This window comes from Antechinus flavipes, chromosome 2 (assembly GCF_016432865.1).
Source record: "Antechinus flavipes isolate AdamAnt ecotype Samford, QLD, Australia chromosome 2, AdamAnt_v2, whole genome shotgun sequence".
Classification (NCBI taxonomy): domain Eukaryota; kingdom Metazoa; phylum Chordata; class Mammalia; order Dasyuromorphia; family Dasyuridae; genus Antechinus; species Antechinus flavipes.
Window position 1 is genome coordinate 647,883,273 of NC_067399.1, and position 14,013 is coordinate 647,897,285.

Here is a 14,013-nt window from a genome sequence, read left to right on the forward strand (position 1 = left end):
ATTTTTTTTTTATTCTAATCTTGATTGTGTTGGTTTTATGGAAAACCTTTTAAATTTAATTTGATCAAAATTGCACATTTTGCCTTTTATAATTTTTTTTATCTCTTGCTTGGTCATAAATTATTTCCTCTTCCATAGATCTGACAGGAAAACTTTTCCTTGTTCTCCTATGCTTATGGCATCATGCTTCATGCTTCGCTCATTTATCCATTTTGATCTTATCTTAGTATATGGTATGAGATGTTGACTTATGCCTAGTTACTGCCATATTATTTTCCAGTTTTCCCAGTAAGTTTTGTCAAATAGGCAAGTCTTATCCTAGAAGCTGGAGTCTCAGTTTATAGAAAAACAGATCACTATAACCATTTACTACCATATCTTGTGTATTTATCCTATTCCACAGATCAATCACCCTGTTTCTTAGCCAGTACCAAAGAGTTTTAATGATTGCCTGTGATGACGCCATTAGCATCCTGGATACTTTAAAATCAGCCAGAGTCAGTATCAGCAAAAGTCCTTGATCTTTATTCTTTGTGGAGGTGAACGGAATGGTGATATGAAGTGAGAATCGGGATATGAATCCAGCCAGGAGTAACTTTGGCTTTCTCACTCCATCCTCTAAATCCTGCCTCAATCTCTCTATATGCCAACAGATCAAAACCTGCACAGAGTAGTGGGGAGGGCCATTCTTTCCCCAAGCATATGCTAATAGAGTATTGTTCAATTGGTAATTAGCCTTAGGTGCTTGGGCCTCAGTGCATCAACTCAGTTTCAGCCCATTACAATTGCCATTTTATAATATAGTTTTAGATTTAGTATGACTAAGCCACTTTTCTTTCATGTTTTTTCATTGATTGCCATGATATTTGTGAACTTTTTTTCTTCTAGATAAATTCTGTTATTATTTTTTCTAGTTCTATAACATAATTTTTGGTGGTTTGATTGGTATGGCACTGAATAAGTAAATTAATTTAGGTAAAACTGTCATTTTTATTATATTAGCTTGGCCTATGCATGAGCAATTGATATTTTTCTAATTATCTAGATCTAACTTTATTAGTATGAAATATGTTTTGTAATCGTGTTCATAAAGTTCCTGGGTTTATCTTGGCAAATTAACTCCCAAACATTTTATATTGTCTGTAGATATTTTAAATGAAATTTCTCTTTCTATCTCTTGCTGCTGGGCTTTGTTGATAATGTATAGAAATGCTGATGCTTTATGTGGATTTGTTTTATATCCCACAACTTTGCTAAAATTGTTAATAATTTTAAGTACTTTTTAGAGTTCTTTAAGTTTCTCTAAATATATCATCATATCACCTACAAAGAGTGATAATTTTGTTTTCTTATTGTCTATTCTAATTCTTTCAATTTATTTTTCTTCTCTTTTTGCTATAGATAATATTTCTAGTACAATATTGAATAATATTAGAGATAATAGGTATCTTTGCTTCACTCTTGATGTTATTGGAAAGATTTCTAGTTTATCTCCATTACAGATAATGCTTGCTGATGATTTTAGATAGATACTACTTATCATTTTAAGCAAAGCCCTATTTGTTCCTATGTTCTCCATTATTATTTTTTTTAATAATGGACACTGCATTTTGTTAAAATATTTTTCTGTATCTGTTGATATAATCATATGATTTCTCTTGGCTTTGTTATTGATATGATCAATTATGCTGCCTTCCTGACATAAACTGGTCATAGTATATTATCTTGTGATAAATTGATGTAATTTCTTTACTATTATTTTATTTAAATTTTTTCCTCAATATTCATTAGTGAAATTGGTCTATGATATTCTTTATATTTTCAGCTTTTCATGGTTTGGTGTCAGCACCATCCTTGTGTCATAAAATGAATTTGGTAGACCTCCTTCTTCACCTATTTTCCCAAATGGTTTATGTATTATTGCAATTAATTATTTTTTAAATGTTTGCTAGAATTCACTTGTGCATTTAGATGGTTCTGGAGATTTTTTCTTAGGGAATTTCTCAATGGCTTGTTCAATTTATTATTCTAAACTAAGGTTATTTAAGTATTTTATTTCTTCTTCTGTTAATCTATGAAATTTATATTTTTGTAAGTATTCATCAATTTTACTTATATTATCAGATTTATTGGAATATAGTTTACATTGTGGTTAGATTTATGGAGTTCTGAGAGGGGAAGGTTGAGATCCCTCACTAGTGTAGCTTTGTTGTATATTTCTTCCTCTAATTCATTTAACTTCTAAAAATTTGAAAGCTATACAACTTGGTGTGTGTGTGTGTGTGTGTGTGTGTGTGTGTGTGTGTGAGTGTGTGTGTGTGTGTGTGTGTGTGTGTGTGTGTGTGTGTTTAGCATTGATATACTTCATTGTCTATGGTGCCTTTTAGCAAGATGGAGTTTTTCTTCCTTATATCTTTCAATTGCTGCTTTCTCTGATATCCTTGCTTTTTTTTTTTTTTTTTCAATTAAACTTCATCTGAAATATAGTATATTCTATCCTGGGCTTTTATCTTTTTACTGTGTGTATGTCTGCTTCAGATGTGTTTCTTTCAAGTCATATATTGTATGATTCTGCTTTTTAATCCACTCTACTTTTCACTTCCATTTTATGGAAGAGTTCATCCCATTCCCATTCATAATTATAATCACTAAGTGTATGTTTCTCTCCATCCTATTTTCCCCCATCATACTTTTTCCTAACCTTTCACCCTGTCCCACTTTATTAGTATTTTTCTACTGATCATTGCCTTTCTTCAATTTGTTCTCTCTTCTATCAGTCCCCTTTCCCTCCCTTCCCTTACCCTTTCTATTTCCATATAGGAAAAGACAGATATCTATACCCACTCAAGTTTGTATGTTATCTCTTCTTTGAGCCAAATCAGATGAGACTAAGATTCAAGCCATGCTCACCTCCATTCTTTCCTTCTACTGTAATGTCTTTCATGCCTCTTCATTTGATATAATTTATCCCATTCTTTATCCTTTTTCCTCTTAGCCAGTGCAATATTTTTTATTTCTCAATCTTTTTTTTTATCATCACATCAAAGTTAAAAGTTTTAGCCCCACCTTCTGTCTGAGTATACTCTTTCTAACTGCCTTAATAGAGATATAGTTCTTAAGAGTTCGCAGTATTGTCTTGTCATGTAGAGATGTAAACAGTTTAACATTAACAAATAGCATGCTTTTTTTCTTTCCTCTCCTTTTTATGCTTTTCTTGAGTACTGTATTTGAAGATTAAATTTTCCATTCAGTGCTGATCTTTTCATCAGGAAAGTTTGAAAGCCTCCTATTTCATTGAATTTCCATCTTTCTTTTGAATATTATACATAATTTTACTGGGTAATTGATTTTTGATTGTAATCCAAATTTCTTTGCCTTCTAGAATATCATATTCCAGGCCCTCTAATCTTTTAATGTAGAATCTGATAAGTCCTGTGTAATCTTTATTGTAATTCCTTAATATACTTCTTTCTGGCTACTTACAGTATTTTATCTGTGACTTGATAGTTCTAGAATATGGCTACAATATTCTCTGGAGTTTTTATTTTGGTATGCCTTTTAGGAGATAAGTAATGAATTTTTTTGTGATTCAATTGGGATTGTGATGATTCTTTTAATGCTTATTTTATCCTCTGATTCTAAGATATCAGGGATATTTTCCTTGATAATTTCTTGAGAAATGCTGTTCATGTTATTTTTTTGATTATGGCTTTCAGGTAATCCAGTAATTTTAAAAGGATTTCTCTTAGATTCATGTTTAAATGTCAATTGTTTTTCCAATGAGATATTTTACATTTTCTTCTATTTTTTCATTCTTTTGCTTTTCTTTGACTGATTCTTCATGTCTCATAGAATTGTTAGTTTCCATTTACCCAATTCTGATTTTTAAGGAATTACTTTCCTCAGTTTTTGTAACTGTTCCCATTTGTTCAATTCTATTTTTAAGACATTTTCTTTATTCAATTTTTGTTCTTCATTTTTCAAGTAGTTCCCTCTTTTATTTTTCATAATTCTCTTGCATAACTCTCATTTCTTTCCCCAATTTTTCTTCTACCTCTCTTACTTGATTTAAAAAACATTTTTGTGGTTTTCTAATGGTCTGTGGACTTTTTGGGCTTGAGAAAAATCAGCTTGTTCATCATTTTTTATAGAACAAGAATATCCCATTATCTTCATTTACCACAGCTTATTCAGCCAATTCCCATTTTGATGGGCAGCTATTCATTTTTCAATTCTTTGTTACCACATAAAGAGATGCTAAAACATTTTTGCACATGTGATCCTTTTCCCCTCCTTTATGATTTCCTTGGGACACAGATCCAGTAATAATACTTCTGGGTACCATAATAGTTTTCTATGATCAATATTCTTTTTGTTGTGGTTCTTTGCTCTTTTTAAAAAGCTGAGCTCTGTTCATGGGCCTCAGAAGATACTGGACTAAATTTTTTGCATTGGGGGCCAGGGGCCTTTCTGTGTGAGTGCCTCTGGGGCTGGTAACTTACCCATTTCATTAGCATGGCCTAGCTTTGTAATACCTCTTGTGTACTGAGTTCTGGCTCTAGCAGTTTGCCTGCTGTGCTGGAGCTGGAGGCCTCATACCTGGCCTGCTGCAGCTAGAATTGTGGGGCCTTGATTATATATCTGTGCTGTGGCCAAGAGCCTCCTATCACTGGCCAGCTCACTGCCCACATTACATTGTGCTCCACAGAGACAGACTTTTCCTTCTAAAGTCCTTCTGTATTATCTTGGGCTGACAATTGTTTCACCCCATCCTTTTGTGGATTCTGTCACTCCAGAATTTGTTTAGAGACTTGATTTAATGTTTCCAAGGACAACTGGATTGAATTCAGGAAACTTCCTGGCATTTCCCTGCAATTTTGGCTCTACACCTTAAACTTTCTACTAAAACATGAGCAGCATTGGGATTTCTTTCCCAAAGAAAATTTGAACACATATATGAAACCAAACATCATTTAAACCATTGATTTACTAGATGAAAAAATTAGGTAAATAATAGACATAATGTCCACTTGGCACTTGAATCATGAGGTTCTTGTGGCTAAGATGAAAGCATATGGACCAGATGATAATACACTTTGATAAAATCAAACAGTAATTAATGATTGTGTCCAAGGAGTGTTGATAAATGAATGGACATGTCAGGAGAGATGAATCTACTGTTGTGCCACAGGATTTTCTATCTTTATTCCTATCCTATTTATTGATATCAATTATTGGAATGAAGTCATTCCAATAATTTTATTGGAATTTAGGAGTATTAGTTAACAAGTTTGATAATAAAATGTTATATATAGTAACAGCAAAATTGTTTGAAGGGTAAATGTGAATGACAAAACCATTCTGAGTTATATGAATATTGAAATTAAACACAAAGCCCCTAGAAGGAAGATGCTATCCATCTTTAGAGAAAGAATTTATATATAGACCCATGGATTGGTTAGGTTTATATATATATATATATATATATATATATATATATAATATCAAATCTCTATTGCGCATTTGGGAGGGAGAAGAGTCAAATGTAACAACAACAATATCAACAAAAACTAAACACATTCAGTAGCAATAAAAATTTCAAAAAAGATATACAAAGCTAGAATATTGAACTCATTCTAATAACATAAAATTTAAAGAAGTGAGGAGTAAAGATAAATTATTTCACTTAGATGCAAAAAATAAACTACCTAAGTTAAAGCAATTCATATTTATTTAACTTGTTAAGGTTTATAAATTATTTTCTTCATAACAACCCAATATGGCAGGTTGTACAAATGTTATTGTACTCATTTCATGAATGACTAAACAAAGGTTCATTAATTAAACCGTTATATAAAAATAAGAGCTAGAATTCACATGTAGGTTTTCTGACTATACAAGTCAAGAACTAGCTTGTTGAGCCATGGCTGAACCTCCATCAAAATACTATTCTGGATTCCTCCCACTGTTGGTGGCTTCCCTGAATTTGATTTGCATTTTATATGTTTTTATGAACACAGATATATTTGCTTATCTGTGAATGTATTTTGGAAGTAGCTAGATGGTGCAATGGATTGAGTGATGGGCATAATGACTCATCTTCCTAAATTCAGATCTGGTTTCAAATCTGTGTGATCCTGAGCAAGTCACTTCATGCTATTTGCCTCAGTTTCTCATCTGTAAAATAAGCCGGAGAAGAAAATGCCATAAGACTCCAGTATCTTTGCCAAGAAACTCCAAAATGAAGACACAAAAAGTCAGACATCGCTCAAAAATGACACAAGGCATTTTGCCCTTTTACCAATAGAATTTAAACTCCTTTAAAATTTTTTTATGCCCAATGCCTATCACAGCATCTGGTGCTTGCTGGCTGATTGATTAATTGATGAACAGCAGTTTCTATGAAATGATCCAGGAGGGTTAGAGGTCTATAATCTCAATATGAGTCACAAGGGTGGTATAGTAGGAAGAATTACATGGGATTTCTCATTCAAATGATTCAAGTGGTCACAGAGGTCCTTTGGGGTTGGTCCTGGGTCCCTCATTGTGTCATAAGCTCCTCATGGTGTTCCTTGACTTGACAAATGTTTTTTTGGGGGGCTGTATATTCTGTTTGTTTCTCAAAGGCCCCCAATAATATCCCCCAAACAGAGCAAGGATGTTCTTTCACCTTTCTTCCCACTCTAAGGTCCCACGATTCTCTTTCCTTTCTTCCTTGATGAATGTCCCTTCCGGGGCAGCCTTGGCTCTTTTGTGCCTTTTATGATGCAGGCAGAAGATGTCATGCTGTCTCAGCTTTTTCCAATTAACCTCCTCACAGTCTATTTCTGAGTGAATGAATCAGCATGACTCATTTTTTTTAAAAAGGGGACAGCCTAATTTGAATCACAACCAAGTATATAAAATAAAGTTAAATCAGGTAACAGAAAAAATCACAAGTTAAAAATAGGCTTCTTCCCACAAGAGCTTCTGATTGTGTAACTTTCTTCTAGTCATCTTCGGCATCAGTGGAGATGTTTCAAGTAGTAAAATAAGTAAAACAAAGTAGGGTCAAAGAATTTGAATCTTGACTTTGCTCCTTACCATCCGTGTGTCCTTGGGCAAGCCATTTAACCAATATTAATTTCCTTATGTATAAAATTAAGTGGCCTCTAAGTCAATTAATTAATAAGCATTTATTTAAGCAATTACTATGTGAAAGGCTACTATTCTAAGTAACAGAGACACAGAGACAGACAAAACCAGGGCCCTTGCCCTCCATCAGCTTATAACCTAATGGGAAGGACAACTTGCAAATAATTATGTACCTACAAATTATAGATGGTGACAGTGAAAATCTCAGAGTAAAGGGGTTGTGTTGTGTACCTGTGTTTCTGAGTCTGTGTGTGTGTGCGCACAGTGGGGTGTATTGGGAAAAGACTCCTGTAGAAGATGGAATTTGAACTGAATTTTGAAGGAATCCAGGGAAGATTGAAATTGAAAGTGAAGCAGAACATTCTAAGCATGGGGAACAGTGAGTGAAAAGGCAGATAGCGATGAAATGTTCTGCATGAACCAGCAAATAGGCCAGTGTAGCTGGATCATATGATTTAAGCAAAAGAATGGAAAGATAAAAAGGCATGTTTAAAGTCCTTTAGGGTTTTAAATGCCAACCATAGGATTTTATATTTGATTCTGAGGGTCATTGGCTTTGAAATTTATTGAATAGAGGTAGATGACCTCCAAGATATCTTCCAGTTCTGTGGCACCATCTGAATCAGAAGGATCACTGGGGTGAAAGTGCGTTGTAAATCTATTGTGGTTAAGCAGTGATTTCTTCTATCTCAGGAGTTCTTCAAGAAAAAGTTAGATAGCTACTTGTTGGGCAAAAGGAATTCTTATGCCGGAAGGGTTTGGATGAGATGCCACTAGCAGTTCCGATACTGAAATTCTGATAAAATTCCATATACATGAGCGTTAGTATTTTTTTTTTTTAATTCAGAAGAGAATATCAAGGAAGGAAAGGAGGGAGAGAAAGAGAAAGGGGAATAATTGACATCTGGAAATATTCTAACAATAAAGAAACACTTTTTATGGGTGGCCAAAGGGAATTTAGAAGAAAATAAGAAGCAGGGATCTGTATAATTCAGGTGCCAAACAGGGCTTTACTATACAAAGATTAAGAATCATTGTTCTGGGCCATAGTAGTAAGATAAGATCCCAAAGAATAACCATTGTAAATATATACTTTGGAAAAGCTTAAAGAAAATCCTGAGTAAGATCATCTATTTTTAGAGTTGAAAGAGACCTTGGAGATAATTTAGATTAACTTACTCATTTTGTAAAGGAAAAGACTGAAATTCAACATTGAAATTATTTACCTAAGATTGTCCAGGTAGTAAGTTGCTTAGTTGAGTTAATGGCTGTTAGCAACATATAATAGCAACATATAATAGAAAACATGGCTGAATCTGGTTCCAAAGATCTCGGTTTGAATCCCAACTGTTTCTTCTTACTATGTGGCCTGGAGCAAGTCCTCAAACCCTCTCAACTTCAATTTCCCCTTATGTAAAGTGAAGACATTGGGCTAAATAATCTCTAAGGATAGATTTATGTTGAAGGGAGCTTGGAGATTGTCAAATTGAACTTTATTTTGCAGTGAACAAACCGAACAAGGAAACAAAATACCAGAGGGATAGTAAAGAGATTTGAACTGAGGTCCTTTGAGTTATAAAAGTAGTTTTCTGTCCATTGGACTATAATGGTTCTGGTAACTTTTCATGATTTTTTTATGCCATGCAATTATACTGTTTATTTTTAAAAAGTACACATATTTTTGTATGCATAAGAACAAATATGTATATAAGTATACATATATATCTATGCATATAAATATGTATAGACATTTATATCCATATAAATGTCCGTTTAATAAAATATTCATATAAATATAAATGTCTATACATATCTATGTATATATTTATGTATATAAATAGTGATACTTATTTCAGTCAATACAGGATGCTTTTGGAGGAAAACCCCCAGAAGCCAAGGGAAACATTTAGATATAAAGAAGGCAAGTATACAAGGTATTATTTATAATCTTATGACTTAAAATTCAGAGTTATCCCAACTATGTCATATTCTTTATCTCTACTCAATACTTCTACATTATTTGCCCATATTAAAGTTGTCACAATGCAGAACAATTTGCTTTAAAATTAATTTTCTTTGTTCACATTTTTAGGGATAGTCTGTTTAAAAGCTTTGCACTCACTAAATTGCTAGTCATAATATTTTAAGAAGTAAACTTAAACATTCATTGTTTGTGTTATTAAAAATTAACTCAGGCAGATGGGAAAAAATCCACATGTGCCTGCCTACTGACTGAAGGCAGTAAAATCAGTGACTGGTTGGTTGTATATGTAGCATCTTGATATTTAGTTGGCTTAAAAATAAAATGTCATTTTTGAATAGAAGAAACATAGGTTTTAGTCTCAAAGATAATGGGTAGCAAAGTCAAGTTTTGAACTCAGGTCTTTTGACTTCAAAACTCATCACTGTGCATGTGCCAAAGCTCTTTCCTACTGCACAGTACTCAGAAAAGAATTAGCAAATGGATATCTGAAAGGAAGTTAAACAATTTTTCTCCCAAAAAAGTTCTGAGAGGAATTGAATGAGAACCCAATTTGAACTTTTTAACTCTTCAACCCTGGAACCTATCAGTGTCCCATATCAATAAATCTTGAAGCCTTGGGTAAGGAACCGACAATTTTTTCAAGAGCTGATTGGGTCCATTGTCACTGGAGAGCTTTGCATTTTGATTAGCCAATTTGGTGAGTTCTGTGCTTTTTCCTATTTCTGCCTAAGTGAACTTTTTATGCTCACTCTTTATTACTCTGGAGCCTTCCTGGGCCCACTCAGTGCTAAGTTAACAAGCTCATAGCTCTCAAATTAAACCTGGTGACTCCTCCCCAAATTTCCCTGATCTCTGCACTGATCTGTACCCTCTGGGAAAGTCACTGAAATACTTTGTTTAAAGGCACAGGCTTTGGAGTTTTCAAGAAGTTAAGATAGATATGTCAGTGGATGATCAGCCTTCTCCATCCCACCAAAGGCCTCAAGATTTTTCCCTTCCTGTAAGAGAATTTATCTCCAGGGGCATATATTCTCTCTCACTTTCTCTCTACCCTGCACCAGAGAGGGACTCATCTGGACCAGCTACTCCTACCCAAAGGAAGTGAATTGACTGACAGTTACCCTCACCTTACCAGGATCAGTAGGGATAAGTACAGTTTCTTATTAATGAAGTTTTTGGGTGAAAGTCACCACCTGAAAGATCAGTTGTTGGGCCCTCACTATTGCTATTTTAGCAAGCAAGTAGAAGAAGGAAAGGACAGAGACAGCTTAGCCTTGTAGAGTACAAAGAGACCTAGGTTTGGAGTCAGGGAATCTGGGATCAAACCCTAACTTGACTGTTTCCTTGCTGTGTGTCTTTGGACTTACTTGGGACTTAGATTTGGTGAACTGGGGCAGAAGATCCCATAGATCCTCTTCAGGCCTAAGTATGATCATATGAAATTTTTCAAAACTGTTCAGAATCTCCCTGAATGCTCACAGCCCTTGCTGTTAGGCAAAATGTCATTTCGAGCTGCTAATCCCACTTTTGCTTTTCCTGTAGGTTGTGAATGCCTGAAAGGTTCCCAGTAGACAAGAAGGGATTGGGACTTTCTGCATGTTGAAGTGCGATTTCTTCCTCATTGTTGTGTCCTGTCTTTGGTGGCTGAAGGGAATCCTAACTTATTGTGATTTAAGTCACAGAGTTGCATATAGACCCAAGCTTGTACTCATGTAGGCAGAAGGGTGGGTCACTATAGGTGCAGTGCCGGCACTGGAGTTTGGGACATTAGCTCCAGTATTCACTAGCTGGGTGGGTTTGGGGGAGTTATTTGACTCTTGTCTGCCTCAATTTCCTCATTTGAAAAATAAGAATAATGAGGATCAAATTAATTTTAAAATCTTAAAGCACTATACAAATTCTAGTTATTTTTATGTGTACATACACACACATATAAATCACGTTGATTTTTAGTTTTCAGTCAAACCCGACTCTTTGTGACCCCATTTGGGATTTTCTTGGCAAAGAAAAGGAGTGTTTGCCATTTCCTTCTCTAGGTCATTTTACAGATGAGGAAACTTAAGAAAATAGGGTTAAGTGATTTGCCCAGGGTCACACAGCTAGTAAGTGTCTGAGGTCAGATTTGAACTCATGAAGATGAGTCTTCTTGACTTCAGGCTTGATGCTCTATAAATTGGATGATCTGGCTTCCTAAAATGTGTTTACATCTATATCTATATAGGTATACAAAGCTATAGATAGATGGAGAGAGAAAAAGACAGATGGATAATTTTAGATCAACACAGATACACATATATACAAATAAAACTCCTACAGTGATTCATTCAGGAATATTCACGTGTAATATACCCATTTGTCCCCCCTACATGTTGGCAATATATACACACATATTTATACACCCCCCCACATATATGCATATACACATAGATATATTCACACACATACACACACTTATACACACATGTATATGCCATAAACATGTGCAAAGTGGACAATCTCTAAACTCACATGTATTTTGACTGCTTACATAAAACTTGTATAGTTCAGAAAAAGGCTGATCCAAGTCCTCTTAATGACATTCTTGTATGATGAGCTTTCTCTAGATTCCCTGATCAGCAGGATGATTCCATATCCTATTACAATCTGCCAGGGAGAAATAGATAAATCTATTAGCCTGAGCTCAGCTTGTTTCATCATTGTGACAGCTTCCCATGGGCCCACATTCATCAGGCCCTCACCCCATCTGACAGCCAAATCTTCACCACCAAGCTTCAGGTTAATAGATCTTTAATCTCTATTTAATTACTCATTAATAACGCCATCCCTATTTCCTTTTTTAAAATTGATTAGGGGAGGGTTATTGAGGGAGTTGGGTGGGGGAAAATGCTGTCACAAACAACTCTGAAGTGAGATTTTTCTGCCATCAGTATAATCAAGATGAAATGTACCAAATTTCCCCTATTCCACTCATAAAAATTTGAAATGTCAAATCTAGTAGAGACCTCAGAACATACAATGTTAGAGCCAGAAAGAACTATAGAACATAGAATTTAAATTTTCAAACTTGGAAAAAGTTTAAGAAGAACTGAAGAGTCTTGGAACATATTCAGAGCTCAAAATAACCTTAAGACTATAAACTGTTAGAACATAGAATTCTAAAAGTGGAAGGTAATATAGAACCCAGAATGTTGAAGCTAGATAGTTCTTAGCCCATAGGACATCAGGGGTGGAAGGGAACTTAGAATGTATAATGTTAGTACACAGACTATGAGAACTGGAAAAGCTTTAAAACCCAGAAAATCAGAATTACAAGAGGCCTCAGAATGCAATTTTTAAAAACACAGAATGTCATCTGTGACCTTAAAACATCACATTTCAGTGCTAGAAAAGAACCTCAGAACATTAAATAGTAGAACTAAAAAAGTTCTTGGGATGCTGAGTATAGATTACCAGAAGTGAAAGGGATCTTAGGAAGGATCAAGTTCAACCTTTAATTTTCATATAAGGTGGCAAGAGTTCAGGTCAAGAGTGCTCAGAGATAAAAATCAATCATTGTGCCAAGGAAGGCAGCAAATGCAAGGGATGTAGGCTAGATTAGAATAAATGAATAAGAAATCAAAGCAAGAAGATCTAGAGTGAGAACTCAGGGAATAGGTGAGCCACTGTGAATCCAAAAACCAGAATAAGGCAGGAGCTTGGAAGTATTGGCTAAGGTGGCTGGAAGCAACTAGTATTCCCGTGGTGTGTCTATTTCTGAGACATCCCTTTTGCCAAACCCCCTACTCCTTCCTTCTTGAACTTTGCTTCGTTCTCATCCTGGATCTTTCTCAAAATGTCTGTGGGAGATCAAACGGGGCAGCTTTGAAAGTAACAATACAGTCTCTACAAAAATATAAATGGAAAAAAACAATGAAATATGAAAAATGTAAAAGTAAATGCAAAACAAAATTATAAAGATGAAACAGCACTCAAAAGATATGACATGACATCTTCAACCTACCATTCCGTGGAGGTAGGAGTCCATAGGTGTCACATATTACATATGTTTTTGGATTTTTCAATATATTAATGAGTTATACTGCTTATTTTTCTTCTCAAAAAAATTATTTGTCATGTGAAACAGCCCTCTGGGATGGGGAGTAGGAGTACTTAGGATAACTATGATGCCATAAGAAATAGAAAAACAAAAAAATACTAATAGCAAGTTATTTTAAAAAATTTTAATAATATATTTATTTTATAAAGAAAATAACTTAAATGAATTTGTTACATATTAAAGAGTGAGTTGTACATGAGAATTATGCTTTCATATTTTTGAATATGGAATCATTCCTTTTTTGTGTTTGTTAAATTCAGAATAAAAAGAATTAAATGTCTGAAGGGTCAGAGATTGGAGCAGATATGCTTAGTCGCATAAAAAGTTGGTCTATTTCATAAAGGTCGGGGCTTCACACCAAACCTAAATTTACTGTAGAGTTCAGCAGGAAAAAGAGGAAAAGAGTAAGCCAGTTTCATAGAGAGGGTTTAAATGAGTTTTGAAGAATTTAAGGGAGACACCTTCAAAATATAGATCAAGCCCTTATTTATTTGTCTAACACCGAGGCTGAGCATATAGCTGACAGAAGAGCAAATGCCCTGAATTGGAGAAGCGACTTAGATGATGAAGTTCATATGTCAAGAAGAAAATCCTATCTGAGCCGCTCCACACTAGGGGAGATGCCAATCTTCCTAGGTACCTATATTAAATTCCTCTTCATGTTGAATTGGTGGCAGTCACAGGAGAGAATAGTAAATGACATTTAGGAGCCCAATCTCATTTGATGAACAATTAAATTCTATTCTCCTGAAATATGCCTTTCTAAATATTGTCTTTGCTCAAATTGGAATGAAAAGTT